The 14733-nt window shown below is 30.4% G+C and overlaps 1 pseudogene; it reads right to left on the reverse strand.

The window, feature by feature from the left end:
• Positions 1–14733, reverse strand: part of LOC106467150 — a 66005-nt pseudogene that overhangs the window by 37671 nt on the left and 13601 nt on the right.

The following is a 14733-nucleotide window of genomic DNA, read 5'->3' on the forward strand; positions in this document are numbered from 1 at the left end:
ATATATATATATATATATATATATATATATAAATACATCTTAAAATCTATAAACACAAATCTTAAATACTATAACCTATGTTTATGATAACTCACCTTTCTAAGCATGTTGTTGTTGTTGTTTAAATTCTTTTTAGAAGACTCTTTACTAGTCTCATTTTTGGAATTGTTCATGTTTGTAAAAGACATTCCAGTTTTAATACCACCACTAGAGAAACGTAACTTATTTGGACGTTCTGGCACAGTATCTTCGTTTTGGTTTAGGAGTTCCCGTAATATAACATTTTTTGATGAACTATTAGAGCTATCATCACCTGTTGTTACAGATATTCCTTTCATTACTAAACCATTTTCAGACTCTGAAGTATGACTATTTTGGGAATTTCTCCCATCACTGAATAACTTTGTAAAAGGAGAATTAGCTCTAACTGAAGAGTCTGTTTTCTCAGAGCCCTGAGTAAGTAAGTTTCTGAGTTTTGGATTGTTTTTAATTAAAGTCTGGTGTTCTGAAAAATTCATCACTGACATATTACTATTACTAGACTTAGCATCTGATATAACACAAGTTTCATCTTCCATTTTCCTTGATCCTGCAGGCACAGGAGTTGCTCTTCCACTTGAAGGTGGACCCTGAAGAGGACTGTACGAGTAGGTGCTGAGCGGGGTTACCCGGCCGACCCCGGTATTATTAGGCGATTGTGTTACAGATGATATTTCAGTCGTGAAGGCACTGTTAGACATCTGGACATGTTGGACTTTACCCAATGCTATCCTAACATTACTTCCACTACTGGCACTAGAAGATGGGTTCGGGATGTTACTGTTCACCCCTTCCTTTTTGTTTCCTGTAGTTATTTCCCAGTTGGGTGAAGAAGAGAAAAAATCAAGACCAAGATCATCCAAGCTAAATTCATGAGAGGCCAAAGGCAGTGAGGTAAGGCTAGAGTAAAGAGAACCACTAACTGTTGTAGCCGTTGTGGTACTAGAAGTATGGACACCAGTGCTCACACCATTAGATGAAGTAGATCCTCCACTAATGGAAGAATAAGTGTTTCGTTGACTAACATCTGGTAGGTCAGCATCTCTAATAAAGAAATAAACTAAACTCTTGAGTATAAAGTAGTTTAGAAAACATGGTGTGCAAAATATTCAGAAACATTTAACATAAATCTATTTTTATGAAACATTTGACACTGCTAACTCATTATAAGAAATATAATGAAAATTATGGTGTTTTGAAGCAAATCAGTAGATTTTCTAAACTTGTGTTATTAAAAATGTCTGGGGGGGTAGGATGAGGGGAGGAAAGTCTGGTCTTCTGGCTCACTGGATCAGTCTTAATTTAAAAGTTGGAAGCTAAGTATGATAGTTTTAGGCTATGCAGTTTTAAATTCTTGCTTAGCACAAGGTAGAAGTACATGAAAACAGCACATGTACTGAAGCTGTCACAACATACTATTACAACGAATAGAGCATTTGTAGCCAGGTTTTATAAAAAGTCATGATTGTATCTTGGTGTTCCAGTTACAAACATCCTTAAATAATGACACTTATAAACATCCTGGATTTTAAAGTTGTTAAAAAGAATTTTTTCTAGCTATAGGAAAATTCTATACTAAATGTGTTTTCTATAAAGTGTACAACAGAAATCCTATTGTTTTACACACAAAAATGTGTAATTTCACACTACCAACATTATAAATCTGTATCACGAATCAAAATTGTAAAAAAATCTTCAAATGACAAATACATTCAACAGGTTAACTTTTTAAAGGACAAAAAAATATCCATTGCATATTATTGCCGCAGATTAAATAATACACAGCAACAGAATAGAAGAGCAACAGTCACTAACGTAGTTAACGAATAGTTATCAACTTAGTATGTTCTTTTAACAGTTTAATACTGTTGTTTTCAATTTACTGGTTACATTTGTATAATGTTCCAGTGGGAAATGGTTATATCCACTAAACATTTTCAAATAAAAATGATGTAACAAGCTCAATAAACATAGTAAAATTAATAATTCCAATGAACTTAATTATTTTAGCTTTTGTTAAATTTTGCATTATGAATAATGTACAAAAAGTAGTTTCACACACAAATATCAGTAAAAAGTTGTAATAAAAAAATTATTGAAAGTCTTTATGTTTACTTGATACAAAATAATGTTTCACAAGCATCACACTCACATTAATGGATTCATAGATTACTAAAATTCTTATCTCACGTGGATGAGCAGCTACCCTTGTCACTAATCTTTATCTTATCTCATGTGGATGAGCAGCTACCCTTGCCACTAATCTTTATCTTATCTCACGTGGATGAGCAGCTACCCTTGTCACTAATCTTTATCTTATCTCACGTGGATGAGCAGCTACCCTTGTCACTAATCTTTATCTTATCTCAGTGGATGAGCAGCTACCCTAGTCACTAATCTTTATCTTATCTCATGTGGATGAGCAGCTACCCTAGTCACTAATCTTTATCTTATCTCATGTGGACGAGCGGCTATCCTAGTCACTAATCTTTATTACATAAAGCAAGTCTTATGAACACAGACACTTCTTTGCTAAGTTTCATGTTTAATAATCGAATATGAATAAAAGTGGCATGAAAATTGTTTTAAAACTCATTATTTCAGTCAGTCAAATAAGCAACATTAAAAACAAGTTTATATACGTGGCCTGGGGTCAACAAAATTACCACAAATCTTACTCATTCTTTTTTCTTGGAGTAAAAAGGTCAATTTTTGAGACAAAGTTTAGTTGTTGGCTTTTATTTCCACTCATTACCATAAAACCTTAATTCAACACCTTCATATTAAAGTAATCTTAACATTAACATGCTGTGAATTGTTTGGTGGTGGAATGAAGAAGTTTCTAAACCCTCTAGCTATCCACAGCATGAGGGGGTCAAAGTGCAAGTGCTACAAGATTTTACAGTTATATTCAAAATTTAATTAAACAACTTTATTTTCAACATATACCAATAAACTTTCACATTAAAACATAGTTTATAATTCAAATTTTAATATCATACATGTTTTAACTTCTGAATTTCAACAGGAAAAAATTAATTTTCTATCTTCAGCTTCATAATTGTTATTGCCGAGTTCAGCTCAACCAACTAAAAGAATTGTTCGAATACACTTATATCTTAGTTAGAAAGCCAGTTAAATTATAATAGTTATAACACATTGTGATATTTGTGTATTTTTCTTTTGTGCACTTAATTGCATATATGAAATAAATAAAAATTATTTTACGTAATACTATTATCATTACAAAAAGGTAGGGTTAAATTTCCAAATGTTGAGAGTGAAAGAAAAACAAGGTATTTTATAATTATCTGTTGTTATAAAAGTAACTAAAATGTAAAAATTAGAAATTATGTTAGATAAGAAAACATTATTTGAAAAGGATGAATTAGAGAAGTCGTATAATAGCATTATATAAATTTATTTATTGAAAGTATTGAGTACGGTGACGTTCAGCCCTAACTAACCTAAAGCAAAATAAAAACGTACACAAGTTAGTTTATCTCTATGTTGAATCTAGGCCATTATTAATAAAGGTTTAACTAATGTTAGGCCTAAGGCAACTGGACTTGTAAGATTTTGGTGTTTGCAATTACACTTTTTTTTGTATTATTCTGTATCCTGTATTTAAAGAAGTACTTTTACAATAAAGGTATTAATATGACTCCAAATATTTTGTGGGCCTCTTCTAGTTTGAGAATAAAAAACATTTTGTATTCCTAGGATTCTTGGAAAATTTGGAAATTTAAAAAGTATGGGTAGATACCAGAAGACTGGAAGTTGGCTAATGTTATTCTTTGCTTGTAATGCTGATATAAATTATCCCAGTAATTATAGGCTTTTTAGTCTTACAAAGGTGGAATGAGTTCTCAAAAGTCTGATAAAAGATGCTTTGCAAAGTTATTTAATTAAGTTTAAAATTTTGTTGGATGGTCAACATGGTTTCTCTGAGGAAAGGTCTTGCCTTCCTAATCTTTTGACATTTTTTGAAAAGTTTACTGCTTAAAGCAATGGTGTGGATTTGGCACATCTGGATTTTTAGAAATCACTTGTCTAGGTGCTATATAAAAGGCTTGTTAAAAACAAATCTTTATAGGAATTGGGGGTGATAAATTGGCTCACTGAAGAGAAATGTGGCTAACTGGAAAAAAGCAGACAGTTGTTATGAATGGATTTCAGTCAAACTGTATTGAGGTCAGAAGTAGGGTATCTCAGTGTTTAGTATTAGGACCTTTGCTCTTTCTGATTCATATCAGTGACACTAGATAAAGGAATGATCAATAAGTTATTTAAATTTGTCAATAATATTAAGATCTTTGGTTTTACTGGCTGTGAGGAAGATGATGCTACTCTACAAAAGGATTTAGATCATCTGGTGATTTAAATAAATAAATAGTAGATGGCTTTTAATTAAAATAAAGGCAAGGCAATGAATGAGGCTAATCATAACTATAATTATCATTTTTATGGGAATAACCTTAAGTGAAATGGAAGAAAAGAATCTTCGTGAATCAGATGATCAGTCTCTTAAGCCATGCAAGCTGTTGATGGTGATAGGGCAAATAGGATTTTAAGTTGTATTTATAGAAATATTGAATACAAGTTTACAAATGTTAAAATTTCATTGTACATTCACTAATTAAGCCACATTTGGAGTACTGTGTTCAGTCTTGGACTCCTAACCCTGTTGGAAATGGTTAAGAGAAGAGCTTCTAGGGTTATGTATGGAATGGAAAGATTGTCATACGAGAACAGGTTACAGTTTTTGAAATTGCTGTATCTTGAAATAAGAAGTTTGAAGATATCTGATTGAAGTGTTTAAGATTGTTAAGTGAACTTACAGCTTTGATGCATCATCTTTTTTCATGACAATGGTGGAACTAGAGGACACACATAAAATTCAGCATGGTAGAAGTTACCTTCAGCTAAGATTTAATTTTTCTAACAGTATAGTTAGCTCTTGGAATTGGTTGCTTTCATATGTAGTGGAAGCAATAAATTTAAGGGATGGCTTGATAAGAAGTTGAATGATAAAGTCTGGTTTTGAGTTGTTTTTACAACAGTTTAGTGGATGGGACAGCCTAGATGGACTAACTAGTCTTTTGTTGTTATTAAATGTTAAGTTATTCTAAATTTATTTTATTCACTATATATTCTATTGAAGCCAGGCTTTTTGTACTGCAGGGAATAAGTGAAATTTGATAAAATATCAAGACTTCATATTTGATTTACTTACTGAAGAAAGTTCTTACGAACTACACCATTGTGGCAAATTCTTATTAAAGTACACCTTTATGGCTTCTGAGAAAGGAAATAATGGACGTATCAAGTATGCTAATAGAGTAAGCAAAGAGTTAAAACCTATTATATTTAACATACTGTATTTTACCATAAACCTTACAACTATACTTCGTAAACAGCACATATTGAAACTACAATGTTATACTTCATTAGTCTCTCACCTGATAATTGAGTGCGTTGACATGATGAACTCCTGTTCACTTGTCAAAGAATTAAATGGAACTCTTTTACTTTTGGTTTGGACATAAATGTAGTTTTCGTGAGCAACCCGCAATCGGTAGATGCTACTGGTGTTGCTCCCTACCTGAAGGGCTGATGAACAAATACATGAAACCTAATTCCTCATCTGAAGGATTAATTATTTATCTTGTATATTAGAACTGGACCAATAATTTAAAGTTAAACTTGAATTTATTTAATTTAAGTAAAAAAGCTTATGTAGTCATCAATAAATGTTGTTATGAAAACATGTTTACAAGATAAAGTAGCAAAGCAAAATAGATGTAATCAGCTAAATGGATATTTAAAAATATAACTGTAAAAAGTTAAATAAAACTACATTTTCAACAATCCTAGACTTAATACAGAGAATAATAAAGGTATTATGGTAAAAAATACTGATAACGAAAATCATTCTCTTCCAAAAAAAAAACAAACTTCATATCACTTGATATATATTTTTTAGATACTGCCAATTCATAATTACAATTAGTTGTCGCTTTAGGCTTAAAGGTGTTTCTCAAATATAGGTAATCACCAGTTAGGCCTACCTTACACATTAATATTTTGCTCCTTTTCTTATAATTATTTACTTTTTTCATGTATTTTTTTATCTTCTAGTATCATCTTAGTGGTCTCTATAGTTTACTTATAAAAAAGATTTACCCATAATTAGCTGAAATCATCTCTCAACTTTCTTTAAGATGCTGGATAAACTCGTTAAGGTCTTTAGAATAGTACAGTTTGTGAATAATTCTTTCAACTCATTCCTTCTTCAGATACTGTCTGTATGTTGAGAAAACACCACTAAAGACAAACATTACATTAAAAACATCAACTTACTTTCTTTCAGATGCTGGATCAACTTATGAAGGTCTTTAGGATGGCACAGTTTGTGAATAATTCTTTCAACTAGATCCTTGTTCAGATATTGATTGTATGTCGAGAAAACACCACTAAAGAAAGACATTATATTAGTAACATCATATTCACGTGTGGAAACACTAGAGCAATTAAACAATATTAGCAAAATCAAATTGTCTTTCTTCTACTTCTTTACATTTAGTGAACTGATTACAATCCAGGTAACAATTGTTGGTTATCTCAATCTAAACATTAAAATAAGAAAACATAAGTTTACACAAAATCTTCATTTTTGTTAAATTTAAGTTAGTTTGGCAACAAGTAACATCAACAACCTCAGAACAGTTAAGTCCTTTTAATACCTTTTCATGTACAAAAAAACTTAATACTGGAAAAACCTTATGAAAAAAAAGTTGGAACTGTACGCAAAAGTCAGTATGTGTTTAATGAATTAAAAAAAAAAGACAAAGAGGGAGTGTCTAAAATGAAAGTACAAATATCTTTCTAATTAAATTTAGGTAATTTATTTTTTTTTGTGGATAGCCATATATTTCTAAGTCATTAAAAAACAACACACACTTAGTTAATATTTTCAAAATTTAAACCCAAAAAATCCAGAGTTTACCTTGTATCAATGTCCAAGATCTTGCCTGTTACATCTAACTTTGTTGTAAACTGTTCTACACCACATGAATTTTTAGAATGTTCGCTCGGAGGAATTCGACGGGCCACACAAAACAACAGGTTTTGAGTATCTGTTGAAGAGAGAGCAACAACATATCTTATACTCCATAATAACATATGTGTGTCTTCTAAAACGTTGAAGAGAGAACAACATATCTTATACTCCATAATAACATGTGTGTGTCTTCTAAAACGTTGAAGAGAGAACAACAACATATCTTATACTCGATAATAACATGTCTTCTAAAACGTTGAAGAGAGAACAACAACATATCTTATACTAAGATAGTTACAAAGAGGCAACATATGAATTTTGTTTTAGAAATTGGTTCAGAATTATAAAGGAATGAATGAGCACATCACTTGTTTGGAGTGTTAATGAATTTTATCAGAGAGTGAAACTGTGTTTATTTTTTAAATTGAGGCTTATATTATTGCTTGATTTTTAAAGGGAATGGTTTTGGCTGGACTCCAGAGCCTGGATCAGGCACAAGTAAAAGTCGCATGTTCAATTGTCGCTTCCTTGTAAAACCTTCTGAGGACCCAGAAGAGAGTATGGAAGAAAAACAGACCCGAATATCCCAGTACGAGAGCATGCAGTTATCTACAGTTCTTTTACCTCACCCTTCAGAACGTTCGGATAGTCCAGAAGCTGAGAGTTCAGGTTAGGTTATTTTTAAAATAGACAAAATCAAATTGTTATAATGCATTTGCTAAAAGTTTTAGAAGACACGCATATGTTATTATGGAGTATAAGGTATGTTGTTGCTCTCTCTTCAACGTTTTAGAAGACATGTTATTATGGCCTAAGTGATTCTCATGCAGATAAGACTTCTATTGTTGGGCTAATAATCCTAACTATGTTCTCTTCCTCTTCTAGATGTCATTCATACAGCTGGGTTCATTATATTAATAAAGATGTGTTTAGATCATGGATTTAGAACCAAAATGGGAATATACCTTGTACTTAATGGTAATGGCAAACAAAGGAATATGGATCAACTTGGGGCACCAGGATCGTCAGAGATCTTCAATAAGTTGTACCCAAGCCATGGTAAGCAAAGTATAGTATCTTGTAACATCTTGACAATCAATACACACAAAGATCAGTGGCAAAAGCCATCTATGTGCTCCAGGCAGCAGTATAAAACATATTGAAGAAGGATTTCCATCCAGAAACGAGGGCATGGGTTCACCAAAATTAGGCTAAAGAATGAAACGGGCATTCATGCTATTTCTTACAAAGACATACTGGTCAAGCAGCCAGTAGTTGTATCTATGAATTCCTTTATGACTAGAACAGTTGAAATGGACACTGAAAAATTTTAGTTCTCCTACATTAAATGGAGTGTGGAAAGCATGCAGGAAACACTGGTGTGCTTTGGACATAACAGCCCTATGACAACACCTTTTACAATGTAAACTATGCTGCCGGGCTATTGTCATGATGCATACCTGTTAGATAAACCTGTTAGATGCATACCTGTGGCAACATGGACTGTAATGAAAAGGTGACACTCCAACATCAGTTAATATAATTGACTCAACCTGTTTTTTTATTGAACAAGTAGTTTTCCTGAAAAATACACGATAATAGGGCTAATGGAGCATACAAGATATGATAAAAATTTATCCCAAACCAATTACACAAATGCAAGAATGAATTGGGGTTTTGTAATGATACAAGTCTTCATTAAGAAAAAACAAACAAACCCAAATTATATATTGTAATTATTTTTCTTTTCAATTGGTAAAATCCACACTTTTCTCATTTGTAGGGTACTACCGATCAAACTAGAGTCTGTGACCTTTAGACTAATTGTATAGGAATAGTAAAAGCTTCAAGTCAACCTCACTTAAAATGTCAACAGGATATATGAATTATTTAGAAAGATACTTGAGTAGGATTGTTAACTACAAATGTAAAAAATATTATTATACAAGAGTTTTACCTATTGACATTGGTAAGAGGTTACTGCTGAACCTAGCATGATCTCCTACATGAATTATATTGTAAATGCTCTTCCCAGCAAGGTCATCCTAAGTGTTAAAAAAAATTACAATCAAACAAATACAATAATTACAGTATCTGCATTTAAAAACAACAGATCTTAGCATTTTCAATGAATGCTTTGTAAGAAACTGTTTTCTAGACTGCCAGAAAAAAAAAGCTAAGCATCCTCCCCCCAAGAGTGACATGAAAGAAATTAAGTTTTATGAAATTTTGAATTATAAAACAGCTTTATTTTAGAAAAAAGAAAATGTTGAAAATAAAAAACTTAGTTAATAATTGGGTTAAAAAATTATTAAGAACTAAATCTAAACAAATTTTAGAATTTATTCTTTTGTAAAGAGAAAAAAAAAGTCTCAAAGAATAGTAATCTGCAACTCTTATAGAGATAAAACATTTGTTCTAACTTAAATGAAATCAACAATTTATAAGAAAGTTCATAATTAAAATGTAACTGAGATCATATCTATCAAGAAATGTATGACAACTATTAGAAAGAAAACATGTTATTTATAATAACTTGGAAATATTTTATACCTTGGTATACTTAAGAAAATAGCTTATGTTTTCTGATACAACTTCTATCTTTCCATCAGTGTTGACAACGAGAAGAAAACCATCTAGGGCCTAGGGTGATAAAAGAATACAAATCATTATAAGCAAAAAAAAATTACTAATTGAAAAGTAATTACAAATTTAATATTCAAATGCACAATTGCAGTAAAAAAAAATGAGAACAAAATGTTGAATGTTACTTATTCAAACAAACAAAAATTTAGTTTTGCATTTAAACAAAAAGTTTAAACTCTGCAAATCCTATACAATACTGCAATACATGTAATAAGCCTAAGTATTTTTCATTTAAAAAATAGATATGCATCAAAGTCTCCTAAATTAAATACAAATCATTAAAGACTAGAAACACAAGTCATTTAACTGAAAAAAAATTAAAATTATAATAAAAGTTATTCAGCATGACTTTCAGTAGGTAGATCAACATTATACCAAGTACATGCCAATGTCATATAAAAGATAAAAATACAAAATTAATCAGCAAAACAACACCAACAAGAAATAAAACCCAAAACTAGACTATAACTATGTGCAATATATTATTAAATTCATTATTAACAAAGAGAAAATTATCATTTGCAGCTCAAATAAACATCAAACAGTTTTAATGATTTTACTTTTAACATACATTAAATCAAATTACCTTTATAGCCTGAACCGCTATTGGTTTTTATTCATTAACATGTTAACTTGTTGCATTTATGAAATATTCCAACTCTGTATTAAAAACTATATTACATATGCATAAATTCTAAACAATTTCCTACATTAACAACTAAATTAGAAATTCTGTACAATTAATGTTTTAAGACGTATATTTGGTGAGAGCAGGTAGCCAGTACTATAACAACTTATATCATTTGACGAGAAGTTTGTATAATTTTCCCATTATGTGAAAAACCAATGTTATGTCTTCTTAGTATTAATATTTTGTTTTTAAATAGATTTTCCATGATGTAACTGAAAAATGTGTTGTGATCATACAATAAATATAATTAAAACTTGATTAGGTATTACAAATTAGTTATATTTATGCAGGTGACTTGGAAAACACGGACAAACCTAATTAAGTTCAAACTGTGCAGTAAAATTTTTTCGATGATTTTTTCTTTTATTCAAGATCTTTAGATGTATTGAATTAAAAAAAAATAAATAGAGTGTTTAGTAGGTTATTAAAAGACATCGCTGTTAAGCTAACTAACTGGAACTTTAAATCATAATGCATCTATCTGAAACAAACTATGGAGTAATGCCTAAATTGTATTTTTAAGCTATCCCTGTCTTTAGTCTTTGTAATGTCAGTAAATAAACAAATTTTTCTCTTTACATCATTATCATCTACGACATCACATATAACACTTCCAGAATCAGCTGTCTAATGCCAGAAATAACTAATGACAGCCTCAGGCCCATTGTTAATGTTAGTTCTTCAAATGTCAAACTGTTTGCTATCCAGAGCTGCAACTTTTTTTAAATAAAACCACGAAATGCATGAAACAAACTTCTAAATACAATGACTTTATATATTTTTTTTTAATAAACGGTTTAGAATTGGCAATCTTATGTATGGAGAAGCATACTTGATTTGGCTATGGAAAATCCCCCTCTCTTGCCTCTAACCTATTGCAATAAATATGATAATTATGGTGATCATATGATATAAGCAAAACTAAATAACATTACAAAAAAATTTAAACTATGCACATCATTATAGATGAAAACAAAACGTTTTAATTAAACAAAGTCACATGAAGCACATCTTAATCAAGTAAGAAACTAAGTTTCAAACACTCTTCTCCAACATAGCTAAAACAAATAGCATTTCTCAAAAGAGTAACTAGAAACTGGGTTTCGATACCAGTGGTGGGCAGAGCACAGATAGTCCAATGTGTAGCTTTATGCTCAACTACAATCAAACAAACACAGTAGAAAACCTTTACATTTTCAAAGCCTCAGTTGAAAAACTGAGATAAAATCTCTATACTAGCAATTTCTATAACTATTTCCACCGTAAAACAGAATTATTTCTATGACTGTTTTCCCCCGTAAAACAGAATTATTTCTATGACTGTTTTCCCCCGTAAAACAGAATTATTTCTATGACTGTTTTCCCCCGTAAAACAGAATTATTTCTATGACTATTTTTCACCGTAAAACAGAATTATTTCTATGACTATTTTTCACCATAAAATAGAATTATTTCTATAACTATTTTCACCATAAAACAGTTATTTCTTTAACTATTTTTCACCATAAAATAGAATTATTTCTATAACTATTTTCACCATAAAACAGTTATTTCTTTAACTATTTTTCACCATAAAACAGAGATACTCACTTCCAGTAAAAGAGGACCAATAACTTCACTATTCAGTATGCTAGAGTTGCTTGAAGACACTTCACTCCATTGAAGTTCATCACCTTCACCTGCAGCTGGAAAAATACTGGAGTGTTTACATGTGTTCAGTCACCTTAGCATCTGAGATTTATAAACTAAAAAACTATATTAATTAAACACATCACTCTATGAAAAAGTGACTGGAAGATTTTTTTCCATTGCTAGATGATCCTAAACCAAATACATAATATCACTTTTTCCAGTTTGAATTTTTCTTCAAAAATTAATACAATGAATAGAAATATAGTTATAATGCTTGGCATATGTAAATACATAACATACAAGGCAACAGGTACTAAAGCTACCAGATGAATGTCAATTTCAGACAAATCTGGTATCAGTTTTGTTTTGTTTTCCAGATATTAAAAACTACCCAGAAACTTGAATACTTTTGAAGGGTTGATTCTCCAAGATTTATTAATAGAAGAATTTTTCACATTCACTTAAATCCAGAATTACTATATTATGTATGATTAAAATATTTATTGGATAGCTTATTTCTTTAACGATTTTGTTTTGGTTAAACTTACCTTGTTGTTGGATTCTATGGATCTGGCTGACAGTTTCCTGAATTATCGTACACTTTTCTGGTGTAACAGACAAGGAACTCATGTCAGCTAAACTAGCAGAGATGAATTCTGCTAGCTCTTCAAAACGTATAGTTTCTCGTTGTTGGCGACCTCTGTCATTAAGGCACTTGTTCCTTCCAAGTAAGAGAAAGCAGTATTTCATTTTCATTTCACCAAGCAATATGAAATGCATTTTTACTACTGCAATCAAACTTTTTAAATAAATAGCTCTTCTAATCAACAAACTTGTATAAAACAAATTTCACAAACTGAAATAATTTGCAAAACATTAATAAAAAAAAAAATAAACAAAATGCTTTAAAGATATATGCACGTGAAGTAGTGAGACAATATAAACATCAATCCACATGTATTCAGATGATCAGGTTTCAAAATTCCATATATCTATATGGTAATTAGCTAGTGCAAACTTCCTTTTAGCTATTTATTTAAACCTCTTTTTAAGAGTTCAAACATGTTATTCAATAAAAAACTTCAGAAGCTAATACTGTCATACATTTGTTACAATTTCATACTTCTAAGAACAAAATGGTAGCAAATTTTCTTGAATGCAGAAATTAACAATTCTGTAACAATTACAGAATACTGTGAAACTGATCTCTGAAACACAACGTAGGATACAACGTTTAAAGGCAAATAAAACAAGCTCATTTGATTAACTCTCTGTTAAAATTAATTAAAATAAAGAAACTTTGTCAAATAAAATAAAACAAAAAAATGAATTAAAAAAATGACAATGAATGCAGATAGTCCTTAAAAGAAGAAACCCCCCCCCCCCCAAAATGTAAAAACAAATTAGATAAAGTACAATAACACTAATTATCCTAATGTCATTGGACTATTCAACCTTAAAAACTAATTAGTAAATTTAGTGAAACTGAAACCAAGTAATAGTTTTATAATATCAAGTAACTGTTTTCCACTCATGAAAACAATGTTAAACCTTCCTCTATGTATCAAACAAAGAAAAAAAATTGTGTTCTTAATAACCATATCTTGAGATTATCATCAAACTCTGACAACAGCAATCTACATACAAAGATCAAAACTAAAAAAAATATCCCAGTATTTAATATACCCAAGTTAATATATTATTCTTATCTACAATAATTATGATGCATTGTTTCATCAGCTGGATACTCTTGTAATCTCAATATCTTAGAAGGTTTAGCCAACTTATGATATTTAGGTTAGTCCTAAGTCCATATACTGAGATAACAATGCAAAATAGTTCTCATAATAAAAATAATGTATAAAAATCTTGAAAATAAAACATTACATTAAACAATAGCTGCATTGCCAGTTTATGTCCTTCAGACTTTTGGTTAACAGCTATACCATAACCGAGTGTATTTTAAAAATTGTATGTAGCCAAAACAATCGAGTTGAAGTTCCTTAACTCGTCTATATTAGATAAGTAATTAAATGTACAAATTTCTTGTTACCTAGATCAGGCATCATGTGCATTTACTCTAATAGAGAGAAAGGTTTTGGAAACTCTACAAGATGGCTTTATTCACCAATTAGTCAAGGAATCTACTAGAAACAATGCTATTTTAGATTTATTGTTAACTTAAAATATAGAAATGATTGAGAGAATGGAAATTGGGGAACATCTGGGTGCAAATGATCATTGCTCTATTAGGTTCAATGTTTTGCTGCATATGGAGATAAGGAATAATGATATTTTGGTTACAACTTTCAAAAAAGTAAATTTTGAAGAGATGCGACAAGAGTTATCTGTTGTGACATTGGCAGCTGAACTATCAGACACTGATCTGATGTGGAAAATTTTTAAATATTCAAGGTAAACATATTCCTCATAGAAAGAAAAGGGTAGCTGCAAGTAAAAAATCAGGTTGGCTCATAAAGAGGTTAAGAAATAAAATTAAAGAAAAGCATAATAAATTTAAATTGACCAGTATGACAGGAGACTTAGAAGAATATAGAAGATCAAGAATGTTGGTGAAACAGGAAACTAGGACATCAAAAAGAATGTATGAGAAAAGGTTGGCTGAAAATGTAAAAAATTAACAGTAAGGATTTCTTTAAAT

The sequence above is a fragment of the Limulus polyphemus genome, unplaced genomic scaffold, assembly GCF_000517525.1.
Source record: "Limulus polyphemus unplaced genomic scaffold, Limulus_polyphemus-2.1.2 Scaffold2508, whole genome shotgun sequence".
Taxonomy (NCBI): Eukaryota; Metazoa; Arthropoda; class Merostomata; order Xiphosura; family Limulidae; genus Limulus; species Limulus polyphemus.